We start from the raw sequence: 18,515 nt of genomic DNA on the forward strand, positions 1-18,515 counted from the left end.
TATATGGAAAAAAGAGAATTTTTCGTAGAAATGGTATAGAATTCTTAAAAATTAATATTTTTCGATAGGCAGACTCCGTTTCTCCTAGGAGTCCTCCAATTGTAATACCCAATTGTTTATTTTGCCATGTATAATACTCAGGTTTTTTTATGTATCACCCATTTAGTTTTGTTAGGGTTTTTGGGGACCTATAAAAAAATAAGTAATATGTTTGGATAAAAAATTTGATGTTATTGTTGGAAGTCGCTTGAAGAGCAACAGTTTTCCGATCGAGAAATATTTATTTTCAAGAATTCTATACCATTTCTACGAAAAATTCTATTTTTCCCATATACAATGCATTTACAACTTTGAGTATATTGAGCGACCTCTAAATATTTTTGGATTTCAAAATAAAAAACAGGGGTTTATTTTTTTCTCTATAGAACAATCCTAGAGGCGAGAGCATTAAAATTCCGACTTAACTTTTTAGGGTGGTCCGCTAATGTATATGCACATATGAATGTATGTATTTACAGGCCGTCGAGAGGGAAGATCAGGTGGTTTAATTGCCCCGGGTCCGGATGAATATCATTGAAAAAAAAATATATTATAAATTAAAAAAAAAAACATGGAAGATGTCGAATACAGATGATAAGGCTTTGGTGGCTATTGAGAAAATTATTCTACGCAAAATGTATGGTCCTGTTCGCGCGGACGACGAGTACCGAAGAAGATGAAATGACTAACTGTACGACCATTTTAACGACATGGAACTATATTGTTAAGCACATAAAAATATAGCGATTGGCGCTGGAAAAGATGTGGACATTCCTATGGATTTGATCGAAGACATTCAAAGACAATTCGCGTGGAAAATATCACTATTCCAGTGATTGTTGGCGTAGGCTTACGGTTATTCAGTTTTTTAGCTTGTATTAGGAATTTTTTACGTTCTGCGATGAACAAAGGTAGTCTAACTAGCCTCGGAATATTGGCATCCGTCATCTCAATATTTGTGGACAGAAAAGCCCGTAAAGTTTTTTTGTAACTAAATTCAGATAAGATGTGGCGTTAGTTTGTTCTGCTTTATATTTTACTTGACCAAAGGCATGTAAATATTTTGCCCTTACAGTAAATATTGAATAAATCATTAGAAATATTCTGGAGACTTACTAATAAATAAAAAGGGCCCGCCGAAAACACCTTCTCGACGGCCCTGTGTATGCACAAGGATGTATACATATACTACTGAATTTACATCTGCTATGCGCCTAATCTCGTTACAACAGGTAATTTAGAGAAGTACATGTGTAGAGTACTCGTGATAATGACAGCTCGTTAAACATAATTACTGTAACGAAATTTTTAATATTGGGTATACATATGTATCTACATATGTATGTATCTACAAGTATGTATTCGCATATTTACAAAAGCCTCTTCACAAAATTAATTGTTCGAAGTGTTTTGAGACGACGGTCGTTTGAATTGAGTAAAAAATAAAATGGAATAAATTCAATATATCAATATGCCTACATAAATATTATGAGGGTTCTTTTGTCGCTCGCGTCAAAAAAATGCACCTAGAGAAACTTTCAGCCACAAAACTGTAATGCAAATAAATTGTTCAAGAAATAGTAAAAAGCGGGTCGAATTTCGAGAGTAACTGGCACTTGATTTTCTTTTTACACAGAATTTTTTGCATGCTTTTTATGCTTTCATGAAATAGTATTATAACTTTGGTCCGATAAGTACCAGAAGAAGATGAGATAGACCAATAAAAAGCTATAGCAAAATAATCAGATTGATGAGCTGAGTTGATTCAGAAACAACCGTCTATGTCTATCTGTTTGTTTGAACGTAAACTAGTCCCTCCAGCGACATCATGAATTTGTATGAGATTGACATAAAAGAAGAGGAAGAACCTTATCTGTCGCCAGAAAAATAGAAATAGATCTAATCTGGCCACAACCACAGCCATCGCGTAGCCCGGTCGTCGCCAAAATAATTATCTACATAAGAGTACGTGTTAAAATAATTTGACAGCTGTGGTTTGTAGCTCGTCGTTGTCATTGTGTTCGGGCTATTAGATTACTTTGATCGACGGGCACAGATATATATTACTCGTAATGTCGTATGTGATCTATCAATATTAGTAAGTATTTAAAAAATGTTATAGCATTAGGCGAGTTATGGGAATTATTGACCGACAAGATAGCAAAACCATGCAGTGCAGCCTGTCATATATATATACAAACAAAGGCAACATCAAATGTGTATACATATATTGAATCGGGGAAAGCTAAATCATGGGCATTCTTAATCGAATATACTCTATATCTTTAGCAGGAAAAAATGCAGTTTCCGGAAAATCCGTTCCCTGCTGATTACTAATCTGAAAGCAGGTTTCAAAAATTTTAAATGATGGGTCCAATATGACGGCTTTCTAGTTTAAAAAGTATGTGGATTTTAATAGAACATAGTGAAAATTACATTCCTCTTAAATTCAAATATCAAACTAAGTTGGCAAAGGTTGGCTATAACTTTCGGAGGTGTGTGTGTAGTTCATATGTTAAATAATAAAAATATGTCTATCGATTTTTGTCAAAATTTGGTAGAAATTTTGTCTGCAAATTTTAAATCTAATATAATTACATTTTGCTTATACTTACAAAACTGTATGTTTTTAAATATTATAAATAAAGAATTAATAGTTTCTAAGATGGAACGATTGAACATCTCAATTTTTACTACTATTACTGAACTCCTCTCTTAGACCTTTGTACATTCAAAGACGAATTTTGGTCAAAACACTTAACTTTTAAGCCACAATTTTTTGTTTTTAAATACATATGTATATACTATACGCTTTCGTTCTTTGTTAAAAAATTGTGCTGATATAATTTTCATAGAAATATTAAAAAATTATTTCAATTTTCGACTGGCGGGACAGGTCTTTGTGTCTGGTGTAAAGTAATTATGTATGAAGTAAAAGTTTCCATAAACATAAATTCCATTTTTTTTTTGTTTTTGATTTTATTGATACTTTTCTGCGGATTAATGATCTGTAGCCATTTATATACATGGGTTATTAACGCACTAGGGATAATTAATGAAATTTTAAAGATTATGTTGTTTTCCGCTTTTATAGGGAATGATCCAAAATGTAAGAATTGGTTGATTCAAAAATGTATGTGGTTGCCAACTTACCCTAAAATATAATGCGTCGAAGTTTTTTTTGTAACAAATCATTCTAACATCAAATGAAAGTATTTTTATGCTCGTTTTTAATAAACATATTTTTGCATGTAGTTAGTTTCGTAATTCTTTAAAGAAAATTATACATTTTTAATAAAAAGAAGGAATTTTTAATTAAAAAACGCAACCGGCTTCAATGCTTATATGAAAAATTTAAAAGCGCCGTTAATCTCTTTATAAACCATATTAGTATGGGGCTACCCTTGAGGTACCATATTGCCTATGAAAAAAGAATTGGGCCTGTGTTCACGTAGCCCAAAGTCATACGGTAAAATATGTACATACGAAAAAAAACAATCTGTTGAATTGACAGCCTTTCTCCCTTTTTTTGTAGTCGGTTAAAGATTGGAATAATTTTTTTGTTTTTCTCAATACATACAGTATCGGTCATATCTATAGCACGCCATTTCAAAGTGATATTGTGCGCCACTTATGTTTATTTATTATGTTTATTTATTTATTTTTAAGAATTTTCAATTAAAACACAGTTCTTTTTCTAACAAAACCCATATAAACCCAGGTTTAAAAATTTGTGGAAAAGTACAAAAAAGTGCAACAAATTTTCACCTAAATTTCAAACTTTTTCTCGGAAGTGTTTGAATTTTTCTGAATACACAGTTTTATAGCCCAATCAATTTTAGTCTGATAATGTGCAAGTTTCAAGTGGCTAAAAGTTACCGTTGATTTTTTAGAATTTTTTTCGCCAAAGGTGTTGCGGTTTTCTTCCATATACAAATAAATTCAGTTTATTCATTATATGGAAGCCAATGCGATAAAAAAAAATTCTAAAAAATTAACGGTAATTCGTAGCCACTTGAAATTTGCACATTATCAGACTAAAATTGCAGGGGCTAAAAACCTGTGTACTCAAAAACACTTCCGGGAAAAAAGTTTCAAATTTAGGTGAAAATTTGTTACACTTTTTTGTAGTTTTCTACAAATTGTTGAACTTGGGTATATATGGGGTTTGTCTGAGAATGAACTAAATTTTAATTGAAAATTCTTAAAAATAAATAAATAAACATAAGGGGCACACAATATCACTTGGAAATGGTGTGCTATAGATATGACCGATACTGTATGTATGTATGTATATAGGTATATCAATTATATATAAATACACACATACATATCAGATGAAACGTATTTTACCCACCTTCCAACAATATCCATACTCTGAAAATCGGTTAAACATTTTTCGAAATATAAGCTTTTAAAAATTACATCTTCACCCCTCCCTAACACCATCCTGCCCTCTTAATTTGCATCAAAAGCCATTCAAATCAATAAAAGCGGTGGCGTACAGATATTTTCTCTTTTGGTCCATTTACATATTTTGGATTACAGCTGAATTAATGGCTATTTTCAGAATTCTAAGTGAAATCGTTTTCATTTCAATATATTTTTGTTTTGTATTTTTTCAAACCTGGTGAACTTCTCTGATCCACTTTATACATATGCTATTACATGCATATACATATGTATGCATTTAGTTGCACTCAATTGCGGAAGAAAATGTTTTAAAGTGCGTTGACGTTTTGGCACAACAATTGGTTGTTTGCCAAATAGCCTACATAGGTCTCGCGGATCGGTAACACATAAATAGATGCGGTTAATTCAATATGTATATGCAAACATGCTATTCAAAATATACATATACATATAGTACATACATCTGTACATGAATAAGCACATTCGACTCTTAAGCCGCACTAAAACGGAGTTGATGGCTTAATTGATTTGCTTGCTTATAGCTGAATGCGTTGGAGGGCGGAAATTGCATTTTACGTGTAAATACGTATGTATATGTAAGTGTACTTAATAACTTATTGGGAAATACAAAATTTGTATCTCAATTAAAAAGGTTAAATTTGTATTGAACTTTTTAACAGCCCATTTCATTCTAGCGCAAGATTGGCTTCTTTCTTATGGTAACATGAGCTCATGAGCGGAAAATGGTAAATGAGATTAGCTGTAGACCGGTTTCGTATGCTGATGTCATACAGTTGTTTTGGTTTGGTTACATAGTATGTACAAATGCATGTTATATATATTTATGCAAAATGGTTGTACGTATTTCAGATCAGGTTGAAACTACGGCTATCGCTTAAAAATACATGCATATGTACATACATATCTGTGTTCGTATGGAATAGTAGCTTATGTCGGGAAGCTGGCTTTAGTATAATGCAGCATTCCCTTTATTCTTTAAACGACAAGGAATTTTTTGATGAGACTTAATAAGAATATCGACTTTCTGGTATCGGAACTATTTGTTGTACATTTATTTGCCAAATGTCCTTCAACGGCTCGGCGCCAATAAGTCATTCGCAATCGTATGCCGCGAATGCTGTTTATACTAAAGCCAGCCTTTGAACATAAGCTACTATTCCATACGAACACAGATATATACATTTGTTGTTAAAATCCTCTGTACAATCGTGTGTACTTATGTTTGTTGTATATGGACAAATCCGAGAAATAGTCAATCAGAAACGAAAAAATGCATGTAATTCAAATTTTTACTTTTTCTATCAATAATGTTCTTGGGAATAACTTAAAAAGTCTCCGAGTACATATTACTGACAGTACGAATTGTCTACTGAAGCTTTCAATGATTTCTTCATTAGTCGTTCTTCCTCCTGTTTACCTTCCCCACAGCCCTCATTCTCATATTCACTTAGACCTAATTGCGAAATGATTGAGTTTTGTGGTGTATCCTAGGTTGACGTAGCAAGATGTACCTACAAACTACGATCCAACGCAATGAGTGAAGACGGAATTCCATTAAGGTTTGTTAAGCCATCAACCATTGCTTTACAACCTCATGCTTCCCTGATGCTTGGAAGATTGCAACAGTGAGTCCTGTAGCTAAAAATAAATCTTCGTGTAGTCCTTGTGATTTCCATCCAATTAGTATCTTGCCTGTCTTGTCTAAAGTACTTGAGTGCTTAGTGTCTGAACAAATATATTATTATCTCAGCAAATTCAGATTACTGTCTCCCTTTCAGTCTGGGCTTAGAGCAAAACACAGCTGCCCCACAGGTATGATTAAAGTACTTGACAACATACGGATATCCTTTGATAAAAACAATATGACACTATTATGCCTTAGACTTTTCCAAAGCTTTTGACTCGGTTAGCCATGACCTACGTTGCGCTAAACTTAAGAATCACTTTGGGTTTAGTGAACTGCTTGCTCGATTAATGAAAATCTACTTGTCCGGCAGAGCTCAGAGAGTAGAAATTGGTTATGAAATATCCGAACTTAGGCCGCTGGCTCTATTATAGGTCCATTACTATTTAGCAAGTTCAGTAATGACATATTTAATACTTGTCAACATGCAAAAATGCATGCTTATGCGGATGACATTCAAATTTATTTGTCAGGGGTCACGATGATGTGGTTAATTTGTGCGCGGATTTCAATAAGCATTTATCGTCTATACATATCTTCATGGTTAATAGTGAAAAATCATTAGTAATGTGGGACCTTCTCTGTACATTGGTGATAAGTCTCTTAAGGTTGTGTCAAAAGTAACTAACCTTGGTTTTGTTATAAACACTAATTTAACCTGCGTTGATCATATTAATTCCATTGTCGGCAAAGTATATTATACTCTGCGGAATTTAAGAATGTCTGCTACATTTAAACCGGTGTGCATTAGGCGTCAACTCGCCATTCAATTAATAATACCAATAATATGTTACTCGGAATTAATCTACAGTAAGCTGGACTCACAATGTGCTCATAAAACTGATATGGTGTTCAATCACGTTACGCGGTATGTTTTTGGGTTAGCGAAATACGATCATTTACCCCTGCAGTGAAAAATTATCAATTGTTAAAGATAACAAACTTGTAGTTAGCTTTTTGGCGGGATTTCGATAAATACCGCACTTTTAATTAGCTATGACAAAACCAACTTAAAGTGAGTTGCAAAGTCGTGCAGGAGTCATGCAGACGCAATCGGATGTTTGTTTTCTTTGCAAGTTTCTATTTACAAATCCTTATACAAATACTACTTTGAACACCTGAAAGCTAGAAATTGCATTTTTCTATTTCGCCTTATGGTGGATAAGGAACCTGTTTGAAAAATTATCTTTCCCGAAATCTGCGCTCCTAAGGGAATTAATTACACCCAACTATAATTATCTAACATCTGCAAGACTATTTTTTGTCAATGCTATTCGCACCTGGAACTCGATTCCATCTCATAATAGTTGGAATATAAGCAACTTTAAGAGTGTTTTGTATTCTTATTTTCGTTAAAATGCTATGTCATATCCAAAGGTATACCCTTTTCCTCCGAGGCTCGCTATCTAGTTAGGTATAGTTTAATCAATCCATTATTCTTATATTTTTCCTTATGCTCCACTTATCATTTTCTACAGATTTTGTAAGTTTTTGTTGTTCCTGTTTTTGTCTTTTATATCACTTAATGTTGAACATTAACATATTTTAATGCTTAATCATAAAAAAGATCATTGGGATCTCATTATGCTAATATTATATTCTATAATAAATGAAGTGGCAATATACAATATGTATGAATTTCATTTGTATTTATTTTTACCTTTATTTAAGAAATGTGATTTGCCCCTATTACTACTTGGAGCAAAGCTCTAATATCCTTAGTTGTAAGAACTACATATATCTTTAAATAAAATACAACAATATAATAAACTTCTATTTCTTAACGGTAAATGATTTTAATCCAACCTTTAGTGTGCTTTTATAAAACATTTTGCCAATTTCGTTATTTTCTCTTGAAAATATTCTTGTAAATTGTGTTCTCTATAAATGAAAGTTTCAGAAATCTTTAGACTTATGTAAATGATCATCTCAACTTTCGAAAGAAAATACACCGCCGTTAATTTAAATTCCAATTTCCACGATTTTTTTCTTATAAGTACTGCTTTAAACCTTCCCCAATACCATAAAATATGTTTAATTTATGTATAAGTTATTTGCCGACAAAAAAATTAAACGTATATGTAAATGTGCGAATGTAACGTCCGTGCATTTATTAATCACAATAAAATATTTTTAAGATTATAACCTCTTCTGTAGCTGCTAATAATTTTTCCTAATTCTTTCGATCAAATATCGTTATATTAAGAATTTAGTTCTTTGGTTACAAGATACATATAGTACACATACGTACATATCAATGTAAATACATATGTATGTATTTATGTATATTTTCTCGTTATTGGGTTTAATTTCTTAATTTTATGATCAAAATAAGTAGTAATTTTTCCGTTTAAATCGCAGGGATATAATACAAGATTTGGAACACTTTTTGATAGAAAGAACTCTAACAATAGTGGCAAGATGTGTTGTTATGAAAGCAAACGGAATTCATGCCAATCCTTAAGTAAAATGTGAAAAAATTTATTTCTACAAAACTTTAAAAAAATTATGTTTGCGCTAATGCATTCAAATTATTATTTTTTTTTTATAAAACCATTCCTATTAAAAACATATTTTATTCAAGAGATGTTACCATAAATGGCCGTCGCGCTGTCATTATTTGTAGGACAGGCTGTCACAACAATAAATCTCGCAAAAACTTAATTATTTTAATGAGAGATTTACATATTTGGACATTTCCGTTGCCATTCAAGTTACATTCATAAAAAACGTGTACCTTAAACAGTGCAAAACGCTTTCTAATGCCACCAACACATTAACAGGCAAAATAATATTATGCATAGATTTGAAATTTAAGACGATCAACTCGATAAAACAGCAGCGCGATCGACAGATGAAGAGACACAACCGGCCGCTGGCGCCCATCCCATCTCATTTTCCAGCAAGCAGCCAGTCAATGAACCGAGAAAGCAATAATGCAACAACAATAAAAAGTCACTTTGCCACGCAAATGTGCATAAAATGCATTGCACTAAGCAAAACAAACAGGCGCTTCCCCTTGTCAATACCCTTACCACTGGCGGTTCAAGGACTGCCAGTCTATGCTGCCAATGTCAAAACGACGCCCACTTTTCCATGCAGCGTTGTTTTTTTGTTTATTTATTTAATTGTTAGTAGCGTGCAACTTACGCTTACCTTATTGCCTCTTCACAAAAGGAAAAACGCTGCTCGCCGTAAATTCGTAGCGTTTCCTCAAATCGTTCGTTGTCCTTGTTTTGATTCAGCTCCTAGCCAAATGTTTTCCAATTAAGTCAATTTACCAGTGTGGCACAGAACTTTCCTTTTACGCTTACTAAGAGAAATTGTAGTTTAAAAATGATTTTCCGCGCACTTGGAAGAACTCGGTTATGCGCGTCGCAGCTATTTATTCGTATGAAGGAATTCACTGCACGTCGGGGAGTGCAGCAATCGTTCGTTTGTTTGTAAATAGATATAAAGGGTACTATTTACAAAACAAAATGTGTTTTCGCTTTTTGTTTTTAACACAGGTCAATTAGTTTAAAAAATAAAATAAAAAGATTTATTTAGAGTACTTAGTTATTCGTATGTGGTGTGTAATTACGCGCACTGTTATTTATAATTTGTGTATTTTATTGGCAGAGCTTGGAAGATTAATTGATTGTGAGTTGAGTAGAAATTTGTTTGAAACGCGATTTTCGGCAAACTTTTCGGTTAGGCGGTTGAGCTACAACTGACACGTTGAATGCTAGCCTTTCTGGCTGTCGTCTAACTTCCGAGCAAGCTTATTCTAGTTATGGTATTTTATTTTGTTTGCAAGAGCTTGCAGAAAAGCTCACCATTAAATTGACTAGGTGTTGTGTCAAATCTAAATTGTAAAGCTATTTAACGATTCAATTCAAACTGAATTTACATACATACATACTATGTAGATGTCTTACGCAGACAAGTGAACCTTAAGACTCATTTATTCATACTTGGCATTGCATGAGATTTGTCACATAAGGAATCTGTTAAATGAGCTTTGAGTGCAAACGGTTACCCAACGCACAGCATTACATGTACTTATGTAGAAGTCTGTAACAGGGGTAAATAACATTGATTAAAAGCTCTGCCTATGTGTATTTCACTGCAACCGTTAATCTGTTTGGGCCGNTCAAACAACAAAAAAAAGTCGTGTTTAGGTTGTTTTCTTTTAAAACTTTGAAAGCACAAAACAAATACGGCCACCTTTGGCACGCACAGCTGTCATCACCCAGCAGGGCGATAGAAATAAATCTATCGCCATGAAACGCCGCCAAGCGAACTTCGCATTTCGATTTGGCTGTGTTCAATTTCATATGCTTGCGGGTGTTCTAATTTTGACAGCGCGAATTTCGCTGTGGTGAGTTCGCAGTTCGCCGGCATTGTATTTCAGCTATAAAAAACTTCGTCGATATTCTCTCTCTTTTACGTATTTCCGCCAGTTATGCATACCAAGTCTAGACCGGTCCTTCAGCAATTGATCCATCCGCTGTGGTCTGGTATGTCAAGTTGATTTTCTGTTTACAAAAATGTTAAAACTGCTTTGTGTGACAACCAGTGTTGCCGTTTTAGCCCTTTGGTGGCTAAATTTGGCTACCAAATTCTTTTTTNAACAAGTTTTTTTGTTGAATAAAATATTAATTCTTTCCAGAGTTCATTGTTTTTCTATATCATTACTTATAGAAAATGTTTGCGTGTATACTTATATATTTATATGTAGGTAAAAAAATTTAGCTACCATTTTTAGCCACAACGACGATTTTTAGCTCTTTTTTAGCCCTTTTTTAGCCTGAATTTAGCTACCGCTAAAAATGTTTCGCGGCAACACTGGTGACAACATCAAGGTGCATTACCGCAAAACGGAGGAGAAGCTTGACAAAACACTAACTAGCAAATGTGTAAGCGCCAAATATTTATTTGCAGCGTATATCTTGTGCTATAGTTAAAGTATCGTTCACTCAAAATCGGTACGCGTATTAAAAAGTTGCAATGCAAATCGTTGGCAATAGATCTACCATTATGAGGTTTAAATTTCATAGTACTGGCTTTTAATTTGACAGTTTTATTTGCGTTGGAAGTGGCTGCTCAAAAAATAATGTTGAACAAATTCGTTGACAATGGGCACGTTCAGAAGGCGCAACAGCTCAGTAACTGTTGCGATTACACCTTCTGAACGCGTTGTTTTGTACTTCTGATCAACTGAACAGTTGCGTGTCAGATGATCGTAAAATTTTTCTGATCATTTGAGACAACGTGTTGTGTGTTTTGAATTTGACAGCTAATGTATCAAGCCGTTCAGAAGACGCATTACGATCATTGATTTTTTTAGCAACGATTGCGCTCAACTTCTGCACCTTCTGAACCTACCCAATCCGACAATTTCGAGATCAAAAATCAAATTAAAATTAAATATACCAAAAACTTCTAATTTGCCTCCAAAAATCAATTAATGGATTCCTTCTGCCTAAACTAACGGAGTAAGCTAATTATTAAATAATATCATTTCGCACCAGCGTAAGGATAAGGCCGTTTACCTCAATTAGAAAAAAAAACGGCTTATCAGAAGAAGATCGCGCGAGAGAATCGGAAAACGATTATCCACAGTTCAGCGAATGCAAGCTATGGCAAGACTTAAACCTTATCGAGTTATAATATAAACAATTCTGTCAGATTAAATACATTTTATAACAAAAACCGCACCCTTTTACTTTACCCCAATGTTCACACCAAATGTGGTATTTTTTAATAATGACTAAAAACATGTTTAATGTTTAAGACTTGACTTTGGTCAACTCCCACGTTGAAAGTTTTCAGCTAAAAAGAAACAGGCTGATATCCTCTTAAAACTAAATTTATAGAAATTGACACAGTTGTCAAAGGAATATAAAATGACGAGAGAATCGAAACAGTCTCATTAAAAGTCGGTCAGACTACACAATGAGTCATATGACCCCAAAAATATGCTGAAAGGAGCGCTTGCGCAAAGTGTTAAGCCACTGTATCATTTATTTAGACCTTCAGTTAAGTTTTGGTCGGTTTAAATTAAAATTACTAATTCACAGGTAGCTTTAAATCGGTTTGAAGCCAAAGATGTGAATAAAGTTCTGGAAGTCATCAATTACGAAATCGAAAAATTCACGGTATTTATTCAAAAAAAATTAGTAGAGATGCGCGAACTATGAAAAAACCATAAACTAAAGATAGTTTAGTGGAACAAGTTGACTACTCAAGTCTCTAGAATGGGTGTTCACAAAAATTTTATCATTATCAAAGAAATTGTCTGTTATTTTATCCAAGCAAAATATGAAACTTTCGCTAACATCTATCTATAGCGGAATACTTCCCTTTATTTTAATATAATAAATATTATTTTCTGAAAACCTGTTAAAAAGATATAACCTATTTCATGCGTACCGATTTTGAGTGAACTATGCTTTACGTGCTTTATCACATCTCTGTGTGTCTGTGGACATTTTTATTTTTCATGTCTATGTCTAGTCGAAACTCGACTATATATGTAGATATACCTTTGCATTTGTTATTAAAAATCGAGATTAAGGTTTTTTTGCATATTGAAACGAGTGCAGGGTTTTTTAAAATCCCGGAAATAATCCAAGGAATACATAATTCCACTTTCTATTTTTTAAGAAATCTCGGGTTTCCCGTTTTCGCCGATTGTGTACGGATATTTGTATGCATATTTATATATATTTACTGTAAGTTTAGATGTTTACCTTTGCCGAGAAACCCGCAGTCGATCGTCCATTTAATTCAATTAAGATAGCTTTTGAGTGTTTTACATGCGATACATATGTATGTATGTATGCACATACATATGTATGCTCATATGTCAAAGCAACCAGCACTTTGACAAACATATGTATGTCCAAATGTATGAACATATGTATACGTGTACATATCTACACATATACATATGTATGTACATATGTACATATATATAACCTGCAGCAAAAACCAGAAGTGATCAACGGCCATCCTAGTACATTAATTGATAAACCTTTTCCAAAGGCTGACTAGTTTATAAACAGGTATGAACTGATGGGGAGGTTGACTAGTACGAGCGAATTTCGGTGTGGCAAGTAGCGACCAGGGTTGTTGCGAATATTATTCCGAAACAAAAGTCCTTTCCGGATAATAAACAAACCGCCCGTCCAAATTAAACAAATTTGGTATCATATGAAAGAGGAATGAAATAGCTTTCATTTTTTTATATTTTTTTTATAATTTAATACTAAAGAAATGCATACACCTGACACAAGGTTTGTTCTATGGTAATTAATTAACATTTCTTATTGGAATATTTTTCAGTGTGTGGCTTCCCACGTTTAGACATTTCAGGTTTAAAGCTATTTATGTCCTCTTTCATTTGGTACCAAACTTGTTTAATTTGGATAAGCGGTTTGTTTATTATCCGGAAAGAATTTTTATTGCGGAATAATATTCGCAACAACCCTGGTAGCGACATCTATATTCGTAGCGACGAAATGTGAAAGTAAAAAAGTTAAGTTAAAGAGTAACTGAGCTTTAAAAGCTCATGTAAACCTTATCCAGAAGCGAAAATATTTGGTTTTGGTATTTTCTTTTTTATATATTTCACGGATCACCGCCACATCGAAAAATTCGGGCAAACAAATGTTTACATACATTTCATCACTAGACACGAATAAAGACGCGCGAGTGTTTTGACGGCGAAAAAGGAAGCGTGGAAAAATTACAAGACGCGTAAAAAAATCGACGAAGAAAGACGCGTTGACCTGGTTGACGGCAAAGAAAGGCGCGTATGTTTACGATTCATACCCGGCCAAAGACTGTCACTTTAACATCATTCCCCAAAAACTCTTTGGGAAATTTAAATGTACACTGATACACCCGCAGATATAGTTGACCACGGAAATAGGTTTAAGTCTGAATCTCTCACCGATCCCAATTTACGTAAAACTGAAACATGGTAATCTAAAATCTACAGCTTCTTAAGTTTCTTGCGGTAAGTGGGCTTGCTTGTCGTAAAAGACGACTCAAATCCCTTGGTATGAGTATCTCTCGAAGTAGTAGTATGACGGGAAAATGTCTCACTGAAGTACCTCCCACCCCGACTGTTAAGGATGTTAATTCTCCAGGTGGTACTTAAAATTGTGGAAATCCATCCGCACTTGTGGCAGGGCACGGAAGGCTTCACCTATCACTAAATTCTCCTGTGTCAGCGACCAGGAGTGCATCCTGAATGAGAACGGTGAGGTAGTGCCCATATATTCCTCTTAACAGTCGGAAGCGGTCGCTGTCAATGACCCACTGGTGTCGGATAAATCCTCTTGTGTGGTCGATGATTCTATTGGATCTTTTGACAGCTTCATATCGCACGGTCTTGATGGTATAATGAAAGTGTTGAGCTTCGGTTGGCGGCCATGGAAAACATGTTCACTGCTTTGCTAGCACTTGCTCATATACCACAATAAAGGAGACTAGTATACGTTGTCTTCATTCCTAAGGTAGGGAGGGATGACTATACTAGCCCAAAAAGCTTCAGAACTGATAGGATGATGTATTTCTTGCTGCAATGTCTGGATAGACTAGTGTAGTTGCGTATTCGTAGGCTGATGCTTTCAACTCACCTCCAGCCTTCACATCAACATCCCTTTCAGATGAGAAATTCTTGTGAGACGGCTCTGCCGAATCTGATTCCCAGAATAAGCGATGTCCTCACTAAAAAGCAGTTCGCCTTGGGCATTTTTGTAGACATCGATGGTGCTTTCGATAATGCCACCCTCGATAGCATATGCAAATCGGCCCAAGGGCATGGAGAGATACTGTGCTGCTAAACTGGATTAGTTCAATGCTGGCGCCGCGGGTTATTAGATTTCAGGCAGAAGGAGGTCAACATGTCACGTGCTGAGTTAATTAGGGCTTCCGCCTTTGTCCTAGTACTTGGCTGATTCTTTTCTTGTAAATCTATGCACCGGCATATGCAGATGATGGGACCTGCCTCATTACGTGCCCTTCTCTGTAAATTGTATGCAGGAAGGCGCAAATAACACTAGATATAATTGGTACAAGGGCTGTCCGCTAACCTAACTAGTGTTGTGCTCTTCACTAGAAGGAGAAAGTTGGATATTATAATTCCTAGTACACTTAAAGGAGTCACGTCTTAGATCTCTTCCGAAGTTAATTATCTAAGAGTATCTGCTTGCTAAACTTCACAGGACAGTCACCGTGTGCTGTACGGGAGCTTTCTCAACACCTGTCGCTGTTCCTGATGCTCTGCTACACTTACAATCACTTTGGGCGTTTATACGTGGCAAGGCCTTTAGGGCAACCTGCAGGCTTAAAATAAATGGATTATGGTATAACACTGAGTGGGGCGAGGCGGAGATTGCTCTTGGAAGAAACACGTGTATTTTCAATGCCCCAGGATAGTGCGCCACTATTACCTTTCATGAGTAGATTTTACAAGGTTGTGTTTTATGGGGCTGAATGCTAACTTAATGGGCCTTATGAATAAAAACTAAGCAATTGCTTTTTCTTAAAACTTCAGACCTTTTACTTTTTCTTAAAACAACAGACCTTTTACTCGATTCATTCAAATAAATTTAAGTAAAAGATCGGACATTTTAAGAAAAAGCAATTGCTTAGTTTTTATTCATAAGGCTCAATGCCTCGGTATTCCAAGCCGATGTATTTGAAATCTTCAAGGCCATGGACTACGTGGTGGAAAAAAGGTGGAGATGCAGGAGTTTATGTGTATGTACATAGTTCCAGCTAAGCTGCACTCAAGGGATTGCCAAGCTCTCTAACTACTTCCAGACTGGTTCGGCTATGCAAGTCTCTATTAATTATGTTGGAAAATATAATGAACTTGTCTTACTCTGGGTACCAGGTCACTGAGGAGTACCTGGTAAATAGACATCTTACCATTTGGCTAGAGGAGTCTAAGACCAGGCATTGGTCTGCAATCAGTTATAGCACTCCCAACTTCGGCAATCGAAGCCACCGTCAGAAGCTAGGTGAATATTTTGCTCAGCGGCTTCGACAGCGGCAGGTGTATTTGCTTTCATTGAACAGATTTGGCTGCAGACATTTTGTGGCACTGTTGACTGGACACTTTTCGTGCCACATAAAAATTATCCATCATTAAAAAAATTTTAGAGAAAAATTACAGTTTGATGCAAGAGAGACGTTCATTTTTCCATAACGAAAACACATGTACTAGTTGTGTTCGATAACCTCCTCCTTTTTTGAAGTCGGCTAAAAATAAGAATAAAAGTTAATATAACTATATAACTATACTATTGCGTAGCTTTGTTTTCACCAGGTTTAGCTGACTAAATAAATTTTCAGGTCTGCATTAGACCAAGGTAGTGAAAGTAAATGAAGTGCAAATTCCGGCAGACTGGAAAACAATTTGTTGCCATCTGTATCCGTATAAGTTTGAACTTCTGCCCAAAATTTCATTGTATGACTTATATTATTCCATTTTAAAAAATTAATTCATTATACTGAATTATTATTTTTTCAATGATATCATCACTGCATTTAAAATGTTCTAAAACATTTTCTATCTCCTCACGCGATGCATGTAAAACATTGCCCACTGGAAATATATTAACTTTTTTAATCGTATCGAAATTATCTGGTAATTTTATATACATATGTATGTACTATACTGTATAAGGGAAAAAACTAAAAATCCATCAAAGAATTTCTCAAAAAGCTGGATCTCCCGCTTGCCGCAATTTCTCATATCCTGCCACTAAATGGACTTCAAAAAAGCCAGATTAGATGGTAAAAGAGCCAAATTGGCAGCCTAGGTAAACAAAGTGAATTTCATGTTGCCGCCTTGGCAGAAAGTTAAGTGAACGTTCAATGTTCGCTAGGAATATTTCTGGAAGTAAAAACTAGTAAGCAGTATCATAAAGTTACATAGAAGGCAGCCAAAAAGCATATTAAATACCAAAATTCGAAAAAATCCATTTTTTTTGTTTGCAAAAATTGCAACCATATGCTTTCAGAACAAATATTTTTATTATTAATGGATAATTTTTGCTGGCTAAAGTTTTTCTAGCACAAAATGAACGTTTCTCTGGCAGCAAAACGAACGTTTGCTCCTCTCTTAGTTTTTGAGTGATGGATAATTTTGTGTTGTTATCGAACGTTTAGCGCTAACTCACAAGTACAGCTCAGTGACTCAAACAAATGGTCACGTGTTGACTTTTTTTTTTAAATATTCGTAATGTTTTTCGAGCTAAATTTTTTGTTATTTTTCTATAAAAATACGATCCTAATCAAAACCATATAAATCACAGTTTCAAACTTCATACAAAATTTAAGAAAATTCGTCAAATTCTCATCAAAATTTCTACTTTTTAATATGAATCTTTAGATCATTTTTGGCAATGCAGTTTTATTCTAATGAAGTGCAAGTTTCAAGCGCCTAAAAAAGCGCGTTGAGTTTTGAGAATTTTTGTTTGGAGGCTGCTTTTGCGGTTTTTTTTTATATCAAGTTCAATTTACAATAACTGGCGTTAATTTTTTGAAATTTTTTTGCTTACGGTCTCTCCCATTGTATTTCATATGAAATGCATGCTTATATGGCAAAAAGTGCAAAAATTCGTCACGAAAAAAAATTCTGAAAAATCAATGGGATTTTTTAGCCGGTTGAAACTAGTACTTCATTGGACTAAAATTGTATGGGCTATAAAACTGCATACAAAAAATGGTCCAAAGATTCAGAAAAAGTGCATGAAATATGCAATTTTTATGATATCGACAAATAAAAAATACGTATGCGCTTATTTTCCGAAAAGAATAACATACTAAAATTTGAAATGGTTCAGAGAGTTAGGTGCAGCCGGCTTGCATGATTTGAGATAGAATTGGTCACTTACATACATATATGCATGTACATATATAGTGGTATGGAATAGAGGTATACGCCGCCGGGCCACGCCGCCGCCGCCGCCGTTTTTTGTCATTTCTCACGCGCCGCCGCCGAGTTACGAAAATATCGGCGCGGCGGCGGCGGCGGCGGCGTTCGGCGCCTAGGGAATTTTGTACAAAATTTTCATGTTGTATGCACATTGAAATACATCGTTTGAAGGAACTAAATACTACTCGTATAAAAGCACTATTTTACGAAATGAAAATTACATTTTTAAAAGAAGTTTTTTTGGCATAATTTGGGCCACTGAACATTTAAAAAAAAAGCGTAACTCAGAAAAATATATAGGTAACATGTTTTTCGATCGACAGCGTTTATTACAGTTAAATTAGGGTCGAATAGGGTAGAAAAGTTTTTTTCCTAAGTAGTGGTCAAACCCCAGGAAGGTTTTGCTCCCGCGCA

At 34.7% G+C, this 18,515-nt stretch overlaps 1 protein-coding gene and 1 long non-coding RNA gene across 2 annotated transcripts in view; one reads left to right on the forward strand and one right to left on the reverse strand.

The window, feature by feature from the left end:
* LOC108358288 (uncharacterized) overlaps positions 1-9,857 on the reverse strand; it is a 51,805-nt gene extending 41,948 nt beyond the window's left edge. The window contains exon 1 of the mRNA XM_017609514.1: positions 9,314-9,857. The gene's annotated coding sequence lies outside the window, so the exon portion shown is untranslated. The remainder of the gene's footprint in view (positions 1-9,313) is intronic.
* Positions 9,858-17,681: 7,824 nt separating this feature from the next.
* LOC108358292 (uncharacterized) overlaps positions 17,682-18,515 on the forward strand; it is a 14,648-nt gene continuing 13,814 nt past the window's right edge. The window contains exon 1 of the long non-coding RNA XR_001846743.1: positions 17,682-17,773. This is a non-coding gene — a long non-coding RNA (uncharacterized LOC108358292). The remainder of the gene's footprint in view (positions 17,774-18,515) is intronic.

Source organism: Rhagoletis zephyria, unplaced genomic scaffold (assembly GCF_001687245.7).
Source record: "Rhagoletis zephyria isolate East Lansing unplaced genomic scaffold, Rhagoletis_zephyria_1.1 Rzeph_scaffold_00231, whole genome shotgun sequence".
NCBI classification, from domain to species: Eukaryota; Metazoa; Arthropoda; class Insecta; order Diptera; family Tephritidae; genus Rhagoletis; species Rhagoletis zephyria.